Below are 18,271 nucleotides of genomic sequence, written 5' to 3'. Positions count from 1 at the left end.
CTCTGCAGGAAATCATGTTCACATTTTGACCAATCCAAGAAAAGGATGAGATACGTGTTCAACATTAGTTTAAAACCATCCATAATAATCATTGAGGAATTATAAGCATACAGGCGAACTTCCCGTCATTCTACGCCGAAGGACAGAGAAGTTACCAAAAATGCTAAAAATTAACATTGTCATTGTAATGGACTTAACTACTGCACTCACGCAGTCAGACGAAATTATGTTTGCTCATTAATCTGCCCGCATCACCGAGGACAAAATGTTTACTAAGTTACCAAACTTGTTTGGGCTAGCTTGATAGGTTTGCATTGTATGTGTTGGATCAAAGTTCCTTTCAACTCTACCAAAAATGATTTGTACAGAGAAATGTTTACAGTTCATGTTTCATTTGTTTTGACCTATCATTCTATGTGCCAACTTTGACCATAACGGCGAGATGGTGTTCAAACGTTCTAGTCATAGGATTGCATTTCGTTTTGGTTAACAGTTTAAATCACAAAGATTTCGGACTGTAACTCGAACGGGTCCCTCCTGGACACGCCCCGCTCGTGCCAACAGGCACTGGCCACCCGGCCTTCGCCTTTGCTCCTACCCTCTTCAAGTTTCGTACTTTTCTTAGTTCCCAATTTTTACTCCTTTTATTAGAATAGTTCGTTCGACGTTAGATTTTTCATTTTTGCATTTTTAGCTTTCTTTTTCCGCAAGAATTTTTGATCAATGCTAACTCAACCGGCGGCCACAAGATTTGGCATATTGACTAACGCTTATACCTAAGTCACCCAAGGCCGAACTGAAGAAGAAGACTGCTGTTGAACTAAGACGGATAACGGCAAAGACGGACGCCCGCTACTAAACTACCGCATATCGGCGCTCACGGTTCCCTCGGGCCACGTCAAGGAAGATCCCTTCGGGTCCACGTCAGCGACGGAAGAGCGAGTGCTTGGAGTTTCAGTAAGCCGAGAAGAAGCGTCCCAAAGTAAGACCGAATCCGCATTCAACAGTAATGACCGAGTTGCAGGGTGAAACTAAGTATAGCGTCTGTTAATATCTAATATCCGTGAGGTCATTTACTCCCTAATTCACCTTTTCCTCTTACTAAGGAGTCCAAATTCTTAGGACGAACACACTCGCCTTTATCGCCAAACGTGCTAGATGAGCTGTTCATCACATTTCCAGTTATATTTCTGGCATTGTATTGGTGTTTTGTTTATTACATCTGTTATTGTTTTATTCACTTTTGTTTAATCCCTAGTTAATCAATAAATAACCTTATAGCATAAAGTTGTTGTCCGTGGATATTTCTTCTGTGCAGAATACAAAGATCCCTATTTCAGGAACTTATGATCTAAGGAAATGAGACTGATTTATTAAATGATATTGATTAATTGTTAATTAATAAGTGGTCATTAGAGTCATTAACGTGAATTCTATAAAGTTCTGTCTGACCAACAGATGGTGCCCCTTTTACGAGAGCAGGTATTAAAATTGTAGATTAATACACATTGATATACATATTTTAATATCGTCCCTAGTTTCCTTACATACACAGTTTACGTAGGTACCATTAGGTATTAACCTTGTTCTCCTACAGTATTATTCTGTGCCACAGATGAGATGAACTGTTACTGAACAGCAGATCTGATGTAGTAACATCATCCAAGGGTCCATTGTTAAAATGCTTGCTACTGACTTTCTACAAACAAACCTGTCTCTTGGTACAGAGTAAAGCTGCCCTAGAGAAAAAAGTGGTAGCACTAGAGGAGCAAAGTGCCTGTCACCTCCACCAGGTTCAAACGGCAAACACAAGAGCCATGCGTTTTTTAGATGTCCTGCACACCGCAGAGGCTGAGTTTTTGTCCTACAATAACGAGTGGTCGAAGTCTAAACCAGAATGTCCTCCCTCAGCAGACTCGTCCAGTCAGTGTGATTCAGGCTTCTCTGACTCCCACTCTTTTTGTAGTGAAAATACGACTCCCCCGCCATGCAGAAGATGGGAACAGTTACCAGCGGACACAAAGTCCTTAAAACAAGTACCACTGAGAGACAGCGGTAACGGCTATGCAGCTTCCCATTGTTCGGACACAGATATCGAAGAAACCAGCAGCGGAACTTACACAAGTTCTCCTCCAAAATCTCCCTATATTTGGAACAAACCTGTAATTTGCAACGCGCCTCCTCAACCTAGCTTAGTCTTGCCTTCACCAGGAAGGACGCCACAGCGCTTCCGCTTTGAAGAGCTTGAGAGCATGGCAAAAGATATTCAACATTTTGATCCCGACAACTCGAACCATAATATTGACAAATATTTGAGAGAGTTAGACAGCCATCTGATTGACCTACCCCATGCCTCCTCACGGGGGAAAAGCTCAGACTAGTCTGGAAGACCACAACCAGACATGTCCGCAGTTTCATAGGAACACTTGCACCCAGAACCCAGGACCGATACCCCAGACTTTGTGCAGCACTCCGGAAGGAGTATAGCCAGTACTGGGATCCCGCCTCCTCTACGATCGGTGCCCTTGCCGTTGTACACGAGGAGCAGGAATCACCCAAGGAGTACTATTGGCGCTTCAGGGCCGCCTATGCTCAGGGCCGTACCTCCCCAGAACTGGAGGAAGAGCATGCCTTCCAGTCTCTCTTCTTGCATAACCTGCACGAAAGCGTGCGGGGCGATGTCGCCATGCACTGCAGGACACACCGACTCTCCATGCGAGTGATTCGTAATTACGCACAGATGGCTTGGGAAACCCACTTAGCGCGCAAACTTAAAAGAAAGCCCGCTAACTTCGACACATCTGCGTCCGAAACATCTGCTGCCTTAAAGTATAGCCCTCATAACAGCGCAAAAGGGGGTGAGCGGCCAGCACGCCCCTGGAATCAGACAACACCAAGGAACGAGAATAACTCCAACACATCTGCTGCCTTAAAGCATAGCCCTCATAACAGCGCGAAAGGGGGTGAGCGGCCAGCACGCCCCTGGAATCAGACAAACTCCCAAACTAACGAAGATAGGGATCTGTGCAACCTGATCAAGAAGCTTATAAAAGCGATAGAGCTACAGCCTGATGCGACCCAACCATTACTAAACTCCCCCCAGAAGCCTGGCAAGAGACGGCGTGGGGACACTGAGCCTCACCGACATGTCCACCAACTGCGTCGAGATGGGCATTCACACAGAAGTAGTAGGAAGCCCTACTCCGAAATTCTGGCTCAGTCACGTGAACCAGCAGTTAAAAAACATGACAACTCAGATAATGACAGCGCCTCTGATATTTCCTCTGTTTCTGGCTACACTACGACCACTAACCCCTTCTCCTTTTCGTCGCTTTCCTTTTCCTTCGTCGTTCCGTTTTCATAGTAGGGGTGTGTCGTGTTTGAAACTACCTGAATGTAATGACAAGGTTGATGTTTGTGTAAATTGTGTCTTAGTAGATGTTTGATATAGGTGAGATGGTTAGAAATCTCTGCCCAGAATCTGCCTCAATCTCTGCCCAGACTTTGCCTCAATCTCTGCCCAGACAATGCCTCCATCAAAGTTATGGACTTTAACCTGAATGAACTGTTTAACCTCTTTTCCATGGAATATATAGACTGTTTGGACTCCCACGTGTTTCAAGGAATACATGGACTGCTCGGCCCTTATGTTGCTCCGAAGGTTGCGTCCCACACCTCAACCTTCAGATCAAAAGGGGGAATGTTGGGACCTCACCATTAGGACTACACAATGCGGCCTACAAAAGCCTCCACATGCGGTCAGGACAAAGGAACAAAGGAGATAAAAAACTACAACTGACATTTTGGCTTCACCTCGCACCTAGGTGCGAAGTGCAAAGTCACACAACTGGTGCCCTATTGGCTGACAACCACAGGTACCCCAGGGGGGCCCCGGGAGCAGCTGTGAGCTATATAAACCGGTGCCGCCTTAAGAACTAGCTCTTCCAACGCTCTTCCATCGCAACACCACGTTGCAACAGGAGGTGGACTCGTCCACCGCAGCACACCGCTGCAACAGGAGACCAAACCGGTTCCTGCATTCCAGCTACAAGCTCCTGTCTGAAGTCAGCTGACTAAATCGCCAAGCCGCGATTATATTGTTGCCCGCGGAAGGAAGAAACACGAACTGTTTTCTTTATTCGAGTTTGATCAACGAGACGGAAAGCGCCCCGCTCTCGTCTGGACTCAGCCACCGCCCGCCATCGCTGGGACGGCCTCGCAGCCTACGCAACGACACCAGTAACAGGCTATCAATCTGGGCAGAGACATAAGTTTGATAGTGTAGAATATGCTTGTAATTCTTGTTAACGTGTTTTAAATTTTGATCATGGACCGCCGAGTCCGTTGCTTTCTGTGCCGTTGTATTTGAATGCTGATTGTGCACCCACGCCGCTGGGTTTCATTTCGGTAACAGTGCGTGTCCAACCTCGGACACATTCATGAGCTCAGTAAGTGATCTCCCATCAGTTAAAAGACCGTGGTCCCGCCGAACGAACGCCAGTTCATTCACGGGCTCCCGTGTGATGGTAATAGCTTACTTATCCTTTGTGTATTACACGCGCATTCTCTCTCTCTTTGTTCTGGCTAACACACATGTGCACACACATACACCGCCCCCACACGGATCCTACGCCAGCTGTTTCCGTCTCCGGACACTGAGGACATAGATCCATCTGGTGGCTGTACCGGCCATCTCTCCCTCTCTCTCTCCTTCTCTCGCTACTCCATCTGACGTCAGTGGCTCCGCCCCTGAACGCTGTGAGGAATAGCTCCATCCGGTGGCCACGCCCGGCCATCTCTCTCTCTCTCGCTCTCTCTCTCTCTCTACACACACACACACTCCACGTGTGTCTCTTCCTTTGTTTAGCTTAGCTTTGTGTGTTAGGTAGTTAGGTAATGAGGCTTTGTTAATTGCAGATTGATTGTGATCATTATTACTGATTTTAATAAATCTTATTATATTATAACTAGCGGTCTCTTGTGCTTGTTGTGTATGTGTCACTGGATAACAGCAGGTTGTGAAGGCTAGTGCTCGAATTTCACGCCTTTTTAATTGTTCGATTGTTTTATACTTCTATGCCAATGATCACGATGATTGGCATGTGAGTGTAAAACCTTTTATATTGAGACTGAATACAGTTTTAGGTTATCTTTTCCCAGATCCCAGGGTGGTGCCCCGTTTATTCATGATTATATCATGATAATATATTAAATATAATTATTAATATCAATAATCATATTGACATTAATAATAAGATGTTGATAACCAAATCTGCTCCTGCTACATCCCCAACACAGTACATTAGATTACCAATTAATCTCACATGCTATCCATCACTTTGCATTAGTGCATACCTGAATGGGCCTCATTGGAAATTAATTCGCTTTTTAATCCTCAAGGGTTGATGGTTGATGGAAGGAACAAGTGAAATAGCTGTCCTGGACATTAAACCAAGTAGAGTGCATTATCAATCATGGAATAATTGTATTTATAAATTGTGAGTTGAGCTCAAACTCTTCCATTATGACTCTTGGGTAATGATCAAGTTGCAGGTTTCTCCCTTCCACATCTGCCCAAGTTCCAGTTTGGAGTGACTTCACATGAATAAGCACCACAATCACCTTAGTCACACGTGACATTGTCGTCAACATGTCACATGAGGCAGTTTCAAATGATCACAAGGTGTTGGCTTCACAAATCAATCAATGAATAAACATATGTCTCAGTCAGTCAAGGGGAAAATACTTATAATAATAAAGTCACTTGTATGCTCAGTCTAAGCTCCAACAAGATCCCATCCCTGACTGCTTTTGAAGTTCTTCTGACAAGATGTCAGAACGCATGAAGCTTAAAATAGTGGTTTCAAGAGACTTTCTTTCTGCCAATTAAAGTGATCCCTCTCACTAATAGGGCTACTATCAGTCATTTATTATTCTTAAGCTGCATCACACACTGTTGACAATACGCTTTCAGTACACTGGCCTTATTTTCCCCAGGATGATCAAAACATTTTTATTCCTTTATCGTGTGTTGTTATTATCTCTTAAACCATGTGACTTCTTAATTCATAGGCTGATGCTGCATTATCCTCACAGTGTTCTGGTAGCTTCAACTGGGGTTGGACATGCAGCAGCTGTGTGAAGGTGCATTATCTACAGAAAAAGGTAAAACCACATAATAAATAGAGAGTTGCTATACTGAATTGCCTCATTGACATGTGAAACATGCACAACTTTAACCGAGTAGTCTGTATAATCAGACTCAGAATACAGGAATAATCAGGTTATGCTAATGTAACACCCGGTATATTTTGCCTGGGAAAAGAGCCCTGAGTGCAGTTCACAATCTACAACCAAAAATTGTAATAATACTGATGTTGGGAGAAAAGCATGTAGCAACAAAATTACAACTTTTAAGAACCTTGGGAAAGTTGTGTTTTTTAAGCTTGATGAAATTGCATTTTTGACATAATCCTCTACTTCAGCTGGCCGGCTGGTACCACCATCGCTGAAATCAAACAAATGTCGCTCAGCAAAGTCCAGACTCTTCTCTGTTCTGGCGCCTCAGTGGTGGAACGAACTCACGACTAATGTCAGGACAGCAGAGTCATTTGCCATCTTCCGAAAAAGGCTCAAGACTCACCTGTTCAGACTTCATCTCGACTCTACATAGCATGACCCACAAACCCCCCCCCCCCCCAAAAAAAAAACAAAAAAAAAACCCTTACCTATAGCACTCTGATCATAGCACTGTTGCTCTTGAAGTACTACTTTACTCAGATGAGGACCTAACACTTGTTCTATTTTTAGCTCTTACTTTATCGGCAATGATACGTTGTGGTTTCTTTGTTTCCTTCTTTTGACAAATGTACTTATTGTAAGTCGCTTTGGACAAAAGCGTCTGCTAAATGACCTAAATGTAAATGTAAATAATCCAGTAGGTTTTGATAAGGTCGTATGATGTTTTAGATGAATGTGTGAAAATGTCATCAAAATGGAGATACAACATTTTTTCCTGAACAGTTACCTTTTTTTCTAATACACTCAACAAAAATATAAACGCAACACTTTTGTTTTTGCTCCCATTTTTCATGAGATGGACTTAAAGATCTAAAATTCATTCCAGATACACAATATTACCATTTCTCTCAAACATTGTTCACAAATCAGTCTAAATGTGTGATAGTGAGCACTTCTGCTTTGCCGAGATAATCCATCCCACCTCACAGGTGTGCCACATCAAGATGCTGATCTGACATCATGATTAGTGCACAGGTGTGCCTTAGACTGTCCACAATAAAAGGCCACCCTGAAATGTGCATTTTTTTGCTTTATTGGGGGTCTGGGGACTCAGAACCAGTCAGTATCTGGTGTGACCACCATTTGCCTCATGCAGTGCAACACGTCTTCTTCACATAGAGTTTATCAGATTGTCAATTGTGGCCTGTGGAATGTTGGTCCACTCCTCTTCAATGGCTGTGCGAAGTTGCTGGATATTAGTGGGAACTGGTACACGCTGTCGTATACGCCGGTCAAGCACATCCCAAACATGCTCAATGGGTGACATGTCCGGTGAGTATGCTGGCCATGCAAGAACTGGGACATTTTCAGCTTCCAAGAATTGTGTACAGATCCTTGCAACATGGGGCCGTGCATTATCTTGCTGAAACATGAGGTGATGTTCATGGATGTATGGCACAACAATGGGCCTCAGGATCTCATCACGGTATCTCTGTGCATTCAAAATGCCATCAATAAAATGCACCTGTGTTCTTCGTCCATGTGATGGCCACAGTCGTGGCCACACAGCCATGATACAAGGGTAGTAGCCCTTTGCACCTACACTCACACTATACACCATGTTTCTATATTTGTTACCATATTTTGTTTATGGGCATTATACATTCAATAGGTTAACATTTAAATATTGAAATAACTCACACAGGTTTTGGTTGTATACAATATACTTTATTATTTGACAGTACATTAGTTTCTATTTGAGCACACATGTTTAGTTAGCTTTTGTTCAGTATTGTTTCTAATTTCTCTTTTGTTCTTTTGAGTTACCGGTGCTGCTGGTGCTGCTGGTGCTGTTGGTGCGGCTGCTGGGATCCTCCGGATAAAAGGATCCGCCCCCACAAGCTCGACCCTTCTCGGTCTTTTGTGTTTAGGGTTAAGTTAACCCCTCTTTTGGTAGTATGGGCTGACCACCCAGTATATAAGTTCGCCCTTGTGTTCATTAGTTAGGTCTGTTTAATTCTGTTCTGTTTTGTCTTCTGTTAGTTTATTCAGTTGACTTTTGTACAGTTCTGTTAATTTGACCTCTTTTATGGGCCCAGACCTTATGTTCATTTGAGTAATTTTGTTTCTGTATATTTTGGGTAAATAAAACCCCCCTTTTTTGAAGTTACTATCTGTTGTCGTCATTGCATCTGCCATCTGCCCTGAACAATGTAAACAGAGATTCATCCGTGAAGAGAACACCTCTCCAACGTGCCAGACGCCATCGAATGTGAGCATTTGCCCACTCAAGTCTGTTACGGCGACGAGCTGGAGTCAGGTCAAGACCCCGATGAGGACGACGAGCATGCAGTTGAGCTTCCCTGAGACGGTTTCTGACAGTTTGTGCAGAAATTGTTTGGTTATGCAAACCAATTGTTTCAGCAGCTGTCTGAGTGGCTGGTCTCAGACGATCTTGGAGGTGAACCTGCTGGATGTGGAGGTCCTGGGCTGGTGTGGTTACATGTGGTCTGCGGTTGTGAGGCCGGTTGGATGTACTGCCATATTCTCTGAAACGCCTTTGGAGACGGTTTATGGTGGAGAAATGAACATTCAATGCACAAGCAACAGATCTGGTTGACATTCCTGCTGTCAGCATGCCAATTGCACGCTCCCTCAATGCTTGTGGCATCTGTGGCATTTTGCTGTGAGACAAAACTGCACATTTCAGAGTGGCCTTTTATTGTGGGCAGTATAAGGTACACCTGTGCACTAATCATGATGTCAGATCAGCATCTTGATGTGGCACACCTGTGAGGTGGGATGGATTATCTCAGCAAAGCAGAAGTGCTCACTATCACACATTTAGACAGATTTGTGAACAATGTTTGAGAGAAATGGTAATATTGTGTATCTGGAATGAATTTTAGATCTTTAAGTCCATCTCATGAAAAATGGGAGCAAAAACAAAAGTGTTGCGTTTATATTTTTGTTGAGTGTATAAAGGATATTGTAGTGACTGATTTATCCTGAGTTTTTCTTGTCACTTGGTGGCAACTGGGGGAATTCTTGACACTTGTACAACTTGCAATAAACAAAAAAGGAATATCCACGAAAAATCCAGTGTTCCAAAAATATATTGGTTTTAATTTCCAAAAATAAGAGAATTTACAGATCCATTATCTGTTCAATAAATAATAAGGCAGGCTGGATATTTATAGGATTTACAAATAACAGCTTGCGCAATAATCAATCCATGCAAAGCCAGACAAGGTCAAAAGCTGTGCGGTCTCAGTCAGCCACGCCTCCTCTCGAGTCCCTTTCCTACACTGTAAAAAAGAAAAGCTTGAGATTTTTGAGTTTTCTCTACTTTTGCCTACTGTTGACTTAACTAAGGTTTATAAGTTCTGACAAGAGTTCTGCCAACTTGGATTTCCTCGTTCACCTAATTAGGATAATCCTGGAATGCTAACGAAGAAATTCTGGTATCAATGCCATGAATTTTTTACCTTCATCAAACTCAAATATTCTTGTTGAAAAAACGTACAATTGTTCCTTCTATGCCAAGTATACCTAAATTCACCTAACTCAGATATTCTTGTAGAGTAATTATACAATTCTCACTTCAGTGAGTTATAAATATACTAGTGATGTCCAAATGAAGCTTCGTGAAGCATTTTCTTTATTTTCTGAGCCCAATAGATGGCGCTCTCTGTTCAACAAAGGGTTGAAAGCAATGGAAATATATCGGCCTACCTACATAAATCAAGGAAAATGTATGGTGCTGTTACTGTATTTGGAATAAAACAAAGCACAGAAGAAGAATAAAATCATGTTTTATTAAACAGTGCCTCAAATGCATTTAAAAAAAACAGGTCAATTTATTTTGACCTTTTTGGTGCTTCAAGCACAACAGTAAAAACGTGGGACCAAAACAACCCAAGTGGATGACACTGTAACAGATCAAAATCTCACTATATAGTGTCTGAAACATAGATTCATTTGACAAAATTTTACATTTCTAATCATGATATAATACAATCTGTTATGTTCCTTCATTCTTTCCTCCCCTCATTCTTTCCTTCTTTCCTCTCACTCCTACTCCCTTCCTCCTTCACCTTTTCCTACCTTCCTTCCACCCCCCTTTCCTTCCTTCCTCTTTTCCTTTCTCCCTCCTTCTTTCTTAACCTACTTTCTTCTTCCGTTCCAACCTCCTTTCCATCATTCCTACTCTGTATTTTCTTCTTCCTTCCTAACTTCACCCAAAGACAACAGACAACAGGTTTTTTTTCTCTTTCTTTTTTGCATATATACATTACAGTTTGCATTTTAACAATGCATTTTAACAGTTGAAACGTTTATGCGACTCGTAACTGGTATAATTATTATATCAGAGCCAAAGAGGACTAACTAACATTTTCTTTTTACATGAGTTAACTATAATGCACTTGAACAGGCTAAAGACTTTAATTTTAAGTCATTCACAGCAAAAGCTTTGTTTTTAGAGACCTTGTGCGCTGCGAGCATCGAGAGCCACCAAGCTCAAAAAAGATGGTCTGAATTGCTTCAAAGGTATACTTCATTTGCTGTGGGTAGTCAATGTTGAGGGCATACAGAAGGTCAAAGAGGTACGCCAAGGCAGTAGCGAGGTCTGGAATAATAATAATAATAATAATAATAATAATAATAATAATAACTTTATATAGCACCTTTCAAAACCAAGTTACAAAGTGCTTTACAATACAACTGATAATATAATGAGATAAAATCCAAAGATATGATAAAAACATGATCAAATTAATTTAAATAGCTACAACAATGAACAACAATTAAGAAAAGGCCTTAAGGTAAAAGTGAGTTTTAAGAAGGGATTTTAAGATGAAACTGAGTTTGCCTGCCTGAGATCTCCGGGCAGGGAGTTCCATAGCTGAGGGGCCCTAACAGCAAAGGCCCGGTCACCCTTGCTGACAAGTCGGGATTTTGGAACCAGTAGGAGGGCCATGTTGGAGGATCTCAGGCAGCGATGAGGCTCATAAGGAGTCAGCAGATCGCGGATATAGGCAGGAGCCTGACCATTCAAGGCTTTAAAAGGGTCAAAGACGAATAAGACCTTTGAGTGGCCTATTTTTAAAATACTTAAAATAAAGATATATTTGGCCATTTTCCAAACATTTGGAATGTAGTGTACACATGCATGTATGTGAAAACTTCAAACAAAGATATTTTAGTGTTTTTAAACTTAAATTAATAGGGCAACGACCTTAAAAAAGTAATTTGGTGCGACCGTAATTTATCTAAAAATTAGTAGATTTCCTTAACATAACTTATATTTTAATAAGTATCAGTAATTAAATTAACTGTTTAAGAAAGATAGACTCATGTGTCCTTTCATTTTTTGTAAACCATTTTTAAATAAATGTTATCTATAATGGCAGTGTCTCCCTCATAAAGCCGTTACATATACATTTTTTACTCTAGAATTCATAAAACTGATTTAAAATGTGTACAGATAGTATCCACGTATGCATGCTATACCAATGATTAATATTTGAACCAAAACTGATAGACATTAACTTTTGAATTTAGTACAGAATTGTCAATCGTTGGTTGAGACAAATTAAAAACATTTTATTAAAGAATCAGCATATAACTATTTTCATTTCATTTTCATTTGACACATAAACGTCATAACATAAGCATTTTCCTTACTATTTCATTAAACACTTGAACATAACAACATTAGCATTTTCCTAACTCCAGACACATTGTAGGCTTAATCTGGAGGCATTTCTTTAACCCCAGGCATTTCTGAACTTTACCCAGTCTTGGCAGGTCAACTTAGAGAAGCGTGAGGTTGCTGGCTCAGGCTCTGAAATTACAGCATGAACATCTTTCCTAAAGTAGAAAGTAACATCCGGAGTTTGTGGCCACAAGAACAAGTTCTTTTCATCAGACTGTCGCATACAGCTGATCTGCAGTTCCTCTTCCACAACCTTTAGGACCTGGCCTACATATGGAAGCTCATCGTAGGTTACTATCACAAACCTGCCACATAGATCTAGGACACTTTCTTGTTCCCTAGGTGGCTCAGGTGGAGAGCTTGAGGGGTTCTCAGTTAGAACACTTTCTTGTTCCCTAGGTGGCTCAGGTTTCTCAGTTTGGCGTATGGTGGCTTTCAGGTCTACAGTTACTGGCTGGTAACAAGGGCATGGACTTGTCTCTAAGCGCTTACAGAAGCAAGACACCTCCCTGTGCGTGATCTTTGCAGGCTGTGAGGACACAACTTGGTGGATCTTCATGGTGCCTTTCACAGCCTCCAAGTTGCCAGGAATCAACTCGTCACATTTTTCAATGCTCTCACTTGTCACCCAGTAGAGAGTGATACTTGAGCCTCTTTTCGTCAGCATCTCATAAAGAGCTTCTGGTGTCTGCAGCTCACCTCCTCTGTTAACATAGAGATCCGCTTCTCTCTTTATTGCCCCACCGATCCCATCTGGGGCCCCTTTTCCATGGGATCTTTCTGAATAATTCCAGGTCACATTTGTGAATCCTGAGAGGAAAGGCACAGTACTGAGTAAGTAAAAGTTATTTTTGTTACGGTACTGTGTAACGGGCCCATCACTCAGAATGTGGAGGGTAGTGATTTGTGGGAAGGTTTCACGAAGCTCTTTCAAGATAGGCTCTAGATGTGCCCACACTGCCCGTTCATCATGGCGAAGGCAGTCAGACAGTGTTGCATAAGACTTGATCCCATGGACAGTGTACAGGACTGCTGTTTGGATAGTAGCCTGTTGTCTACTGCCTCCAAAGTGAAAGGACTGGATCTCTGTGCTTAGCTTGCAGGCATAGTTTTCAGAAAAGTCGATGTGCAGAACAGCTTCACACTCCGTGATGTTTTGTTTGAGGAGGCGGAACTGCTCTGCCTGGTGCAGCCAGTTGAACTGGTGGACTGCCAACACTTCTAGTTTCTGATGGAAAAGCTCCATCAAGTCCTTTATGGTTCCGGTCTGGGTCTGTTTGGCCACATTAGAAAATGTTTTTTGTCCATTAGTGGATGTCACCCTCTTCCACTGCTCCCAGGTGACTTGTGTGCTGCTCTCGGTCTCAAGGTGCTCTACTTCTTCAAAGCAGCACTTGGCACAAGTGCGATCCATGCAGGCTCTCTTTTTGGTGTCACAAACTATCATGCCCAGCAGTTCAGAGATGCTTTTTGTATTGAGCACTCAATGAGCACTATGGTGTGCATGCACCATACATGCACATGTCTCCCTATCTCAGATCTTTGGCTCTGTTACATAGAAGGGCCGTTTTCGGGTGAACTGCCTGTAAGATAGGCGGAGACTCTTCTCCATCTCACTGTTGTACAGTGTATGTAGTTCTTTAAGTGGATTTGTAAGCACGCGTCGTTGATATTTTACTTTGTTTTTAGTGATGGTGTCTTTTTTCCCAGGTAAAAGGCGACTGTTCTCATCTCTTGTTAAAAAACTAACAACTGCTTGCTCTCTCTGTGTTGCCACTTTTTTCTTTCCTTTGGGCTTGAACTTCTCACTCAGCCGCACCCTTTCTTTAGCCCTCACCTCACTCTTTCTGGCTCTTTCCTGTTTTTTTCTCATCTCTGCTAGTTGTTTTTTCAGTTTTTGGTTCTCCTCACGTAGTTTACGCTTCTGAGCCTTCAGTCTCTTACAACGTTTCTCAGATGTATTCTCTCTTTCTCTCTCTGGTGTAGAGGACACTGGTGGGTTAAATTCCTCGTTTAGAGGTAGGGGATTCACCACAACTTGCCCTGGATTCTCCTGCTGCTCATCAACCTCTATACCAACTAGAACTGGTGGAGTGTTCTCTAAGGATGGTGGTGTCAGTTCCAGCATCGCCTGTTCCATCTTTTTCCTCTCCCTGTAACCTCTAGATGCAGCCTTCCACTTGGCTTTCTGTTTCTTCCTCTCTCTCTCTGAAAGTTCATCTGACTTCATGTATCTAATCTTGCCCTGTTGCTTTCTTCTCTGGTAGCTGAAACAATAATGTATACTGTGTCACTGATTCTGGTGGCCTAAATAACATACATACTTATGTGATATGATATTTTGAAATAGAGCCTGCCATGAGAAAGATATACTGCATGTTACCTAGCCTATATATTTTTACCTTTCTTTTTTCCTGGTAAGACAGTCAGCTCTTGCTGCAGGGTCTGCATTGATCCGCTGCCTGTAGCGAGCAGTCTTTTGTTTGCTCGTTAGTGGGGCCATCTAGAAAAAAGTTATATAGTTAAACATACATAGAGCTAGAAAAGGAACTGAAAAATAGAATGAATGCTTAATATTCACACATTTCTCTGATAAAGACACAATAATCAAAAAGTGGTCATCTCTAAAGTAGTATGGAAATGATTGAAATTTAGAAAAACATGTTGAAATATAGAAAGAGTTATGTTAAAACAAATAACTAAATGTATATCATGAATGAAAACATAAGCATACAGAAACTACAAATACAGGATATGTATTATCTATCATTTAAACCGTCTGCGGTGGTCGCCCCACATGATGCTCGGTCGCCCCAGATGATGTTTTCAAGTTTGATCAAATATAACAGGCAAACGGTTAGCTATAGCATCCAAGCTAGCTACTTCTCACCACATATCACGAACAAATTTACCTTCAAAATATAGATTTGCGTATAAAACTCATTATTCACAGTTTTAGGATGGTCGCCCCACATGATATCCCAATGTGACCTGTACAATGCAGCAGTTAAAAAGAGGATTTATTTGTAAAGATGAGAGAGACTACTGACCTGCAAGTTGTCTCTCTGGGACCCTCACAGTGTGGCTGGCTGATGCAACATCCTCCTTGAGATGATTGTCAAAATAAAAGTCCCATAATTGTATTTTCTTGATGGTCGCCCCAGATGATATTTCAGACAATGAACATATTCGGACAAGATCTGTTTGTGTTTTATGATTGAAATGTTTGTACAAATGCTTCATAACTTTGTCAATAAATTGAAAACAAGTTTGAAATTATGCCAAATAGGGCAAGGATTATATTTAAATTGTTTTAATGTGATTTAAAACCAGTTGTCCAAACAGAAGTCAAGGCCGGACGGTCGCCCCACATGATGTTTTCACACTTCAGATGGCAGAAAATGACCAATAACCAACATGTTTGAAGAAATAAGAGTGGGCACATGTTTAAGGAAGGTATTAGACATACATGTTATATTTTTATTCATTTTAATGTTTATTATTAGGTAAAAAGTTCCGTCGGACAGAAAAAGCAAGCGTCACGTCTTTAACCCAAAAACAAGCAGTAAAATCTTAAAATCAATTCTAAAACTCACAGGTAACCAGTGAAGGGCAGCAAGGATTGGAGTAATGTGGTCGCATCTCTTAGTACGTGTTAAAAACCTAGCAGCAGCGTTTTGTATCAGCTGCAGTCGTTGGATGTTACGCCTGCTGATACCAGAATAAAGTGCGTTGCAGTAGTCCAATCTGGAGGAGATAAAAGCATGGATGACCTTTGTCTGCAGAGGACAGGAATGGTCTGATCTTGGTTAGCAGTCTCAGTTGGGCAAAGCAGGACTGCACCACTTTAGTCACCTATCGAAAGATAATTCCGAGTCAAAAATTACACCAAGATTGCGGGCCTCTTTTTTTACATTGTTGGATAAGGCGCCCAGACTAGAGGAGAGATTGTCCAAGCTACTAGTGCTGGGGCCAAATGGGTAAAATTATGACAATGTCTGATTTGGAGTCATTCAGCTGCAAAAAATGTTCAGACATCCAATGTTTTATCTCAGCAAGGCAGGACATAATGCAGGAAACCTCGGTTATGCCCGGCCGTAGTGGGACATACAACTGAGTGTGATCTACATAACAGTGGAAGTCAATGTTGTGTCTACGCATGATTTGCCCCAGGGGTAGCATGTACACAGTGAATAGGAGGGGACCCAAGATAGACCCCTGAGGAACCCCACAGGAGAGAGGAGACCAAGAAGAGGAGGCTTCTCCAAGCGATACAGAGAATGACCTGTTGGACAAATAGGAGATGAACCAATCCAGAGCCACATCACTGATACCAACATTATATTTCAGACGGCTGATTAAGACATTATGGTCCACTGTGTCAAAAGCTGAGCTGAGGTCAAGGATAATTAATATTGAGAACATGCCTGAGTCGGCTGCAAGCAGTAGGTCATTGGTAACCTTGACCAGTGCAGTCTCAGTGCTGTGAAGGGAGCGGAAACCTGATTGAAATTTTTCGAAAATATGATTGTCGTTCATAAAGGAAATCAGTGGAGACAATTTTTTCTAAAATCTTGGATAAAAAAGGCAGCTTAGAGATAGGTCTAAAATTACTTAAAAGTGAGGGGTCTAGAGAGGGTTTCTTTAAAAGAGGGTAAACAATGGCATGTTTAAAATAGGAGGGGAAAGTACCAGTGGACAGAGAGCAGTTGATAATGGCTAAGATGTCTGGACCAACCGTCTGAAATACAGCTTTTAAAAACCAAATGGGAATGCAGTCTGAAAGGCAGGTGGATGATTTTGAAAGTGCAATAGTGCGTTCCAGGGTAGACAGAGAGATTTCGCTGAAGTGGGTTAACGTTAAGAGTGGGCAGGAGTCATCTACCATCTCTCTGAAATCAGTATTAAAATGCTGCCGAATCTCCACTATTTTGTTTAAAAAGTGGTTAAGAAATTCTTCACATTTGACAGGGGAGGATTCCACTGGTTGGCTGGGAGGGGGACCAACCACGGACTTTACAGTTTTGAAAATAATTCTTGAATTATGACCCTGTTTGACAATCAAGTCAGAAAAGTAGTTGTTTCTTGCTTCTCTTAGTGTACACTGATAGGTGAACATTAGCTCTTTTAGAGAAGCAAGGGAGACACTGAGTCGATCATTTTTCCATCTCCTCTCTGCCATCCTGCATTGTCTCTTTGAAATCCTTATTTCCTCGTTCAGCCATGGCAAAGAATGAGGTTTCAGCGAGGAACGGAGAGTGAATTTAGGGGGCGGGAGTGAATCAGTGGGGGGGGGGGGGGTTCGGGGTCAGGAGGGAGGAGCGGAACTCGGAAAAGCACTGCCTTGTGATCGGAGACGGCAAAATCAACCAAATTCACCTCATCCACACAGAAACCATGGGAGAGCACAAGGTCAAGTGTGTGCCCTTTGACATGGCTGGGCTGCTTCACATATTGGGTCAAATTAAAAGAATCTAAAAGTTTCATAAAATTCAAGATAAACGAGGAGGAAGAAGGGCAACAGACATGGATATTAAAATCACCAAGAATGAGAACTCTGTCATATTGTAACATGATGACTGATAAAAGGTCTGAAAATTCCTGAATAAAACCAGCAATTAATTTAGGGGGTCGGTAAATTAAAACACATAAGATAGGCAATTTATTCTTTAAAATACAGCTAAGATACTCAAAGGTGGAGAAGCAGCCAAGCGGGACTTGAGAACAGTTAAAATCACTTCTGTGTATTACTGCAAGGCCCCCCCCCTCGGCCTGTCAGTCTTGGCTGGTGGAAAAATAAATAATCTGGGGGGGAAGACTCAATGAGAGGGGCACATTCATCCGGATTAATCCAGGACTCTGTGATGATAAAAAAGTCAATATTGTTTGACATGATAAAATCCTGGCAGATAAAAGACTTATTCGCAAGGGACCTTTAATTAAGTACATTAAGTAAACAGAAATTAGCTGATTTAAAAGCAGGGATTAAAGACGTGGTTTTAACTGTGATGAGGTTGTTTCTGTGTGGAATTTGAGTAGAAGTTGGTAGTGCACACTGCCTTTCAGTGATCCTAACAGGAATAAGTGACTTGCTGAAACCATCACCACCAGTAATAACAACAGGAATTGGGCTCCAGTTAATCATAGCAGTGAAGGTTGCTTTATAGCAGCCAATAGGAGACAGTGGATCTTGGTCGGAGCGTTGAGCCACAGAGCGTGTCAGTACCTGGGTTGGTCGCCGGGGGGAGCTACTGGGAGACACAGTGATGTGTGCTGCAGGAGAAGGTGGAGAGGAAGAAGGCTCCAGGTGGG

The sequence above is a fragment of the Eutrigla gurnardus genome (assembly GCF_963514095.1).
Source record: "Eutrigla gurnardus genome assembly, chromosome: 1".
Taxonomy (NCBI): domain Eukaryota; kingdom Metazoa; phylum Chordata; class Actinopteri; order Perciformes; family Triglidae; genus Eutrigla; species Eutrigla gurnardus.
Note: the sequence above shows the minus strand (reverse complement) of the source record.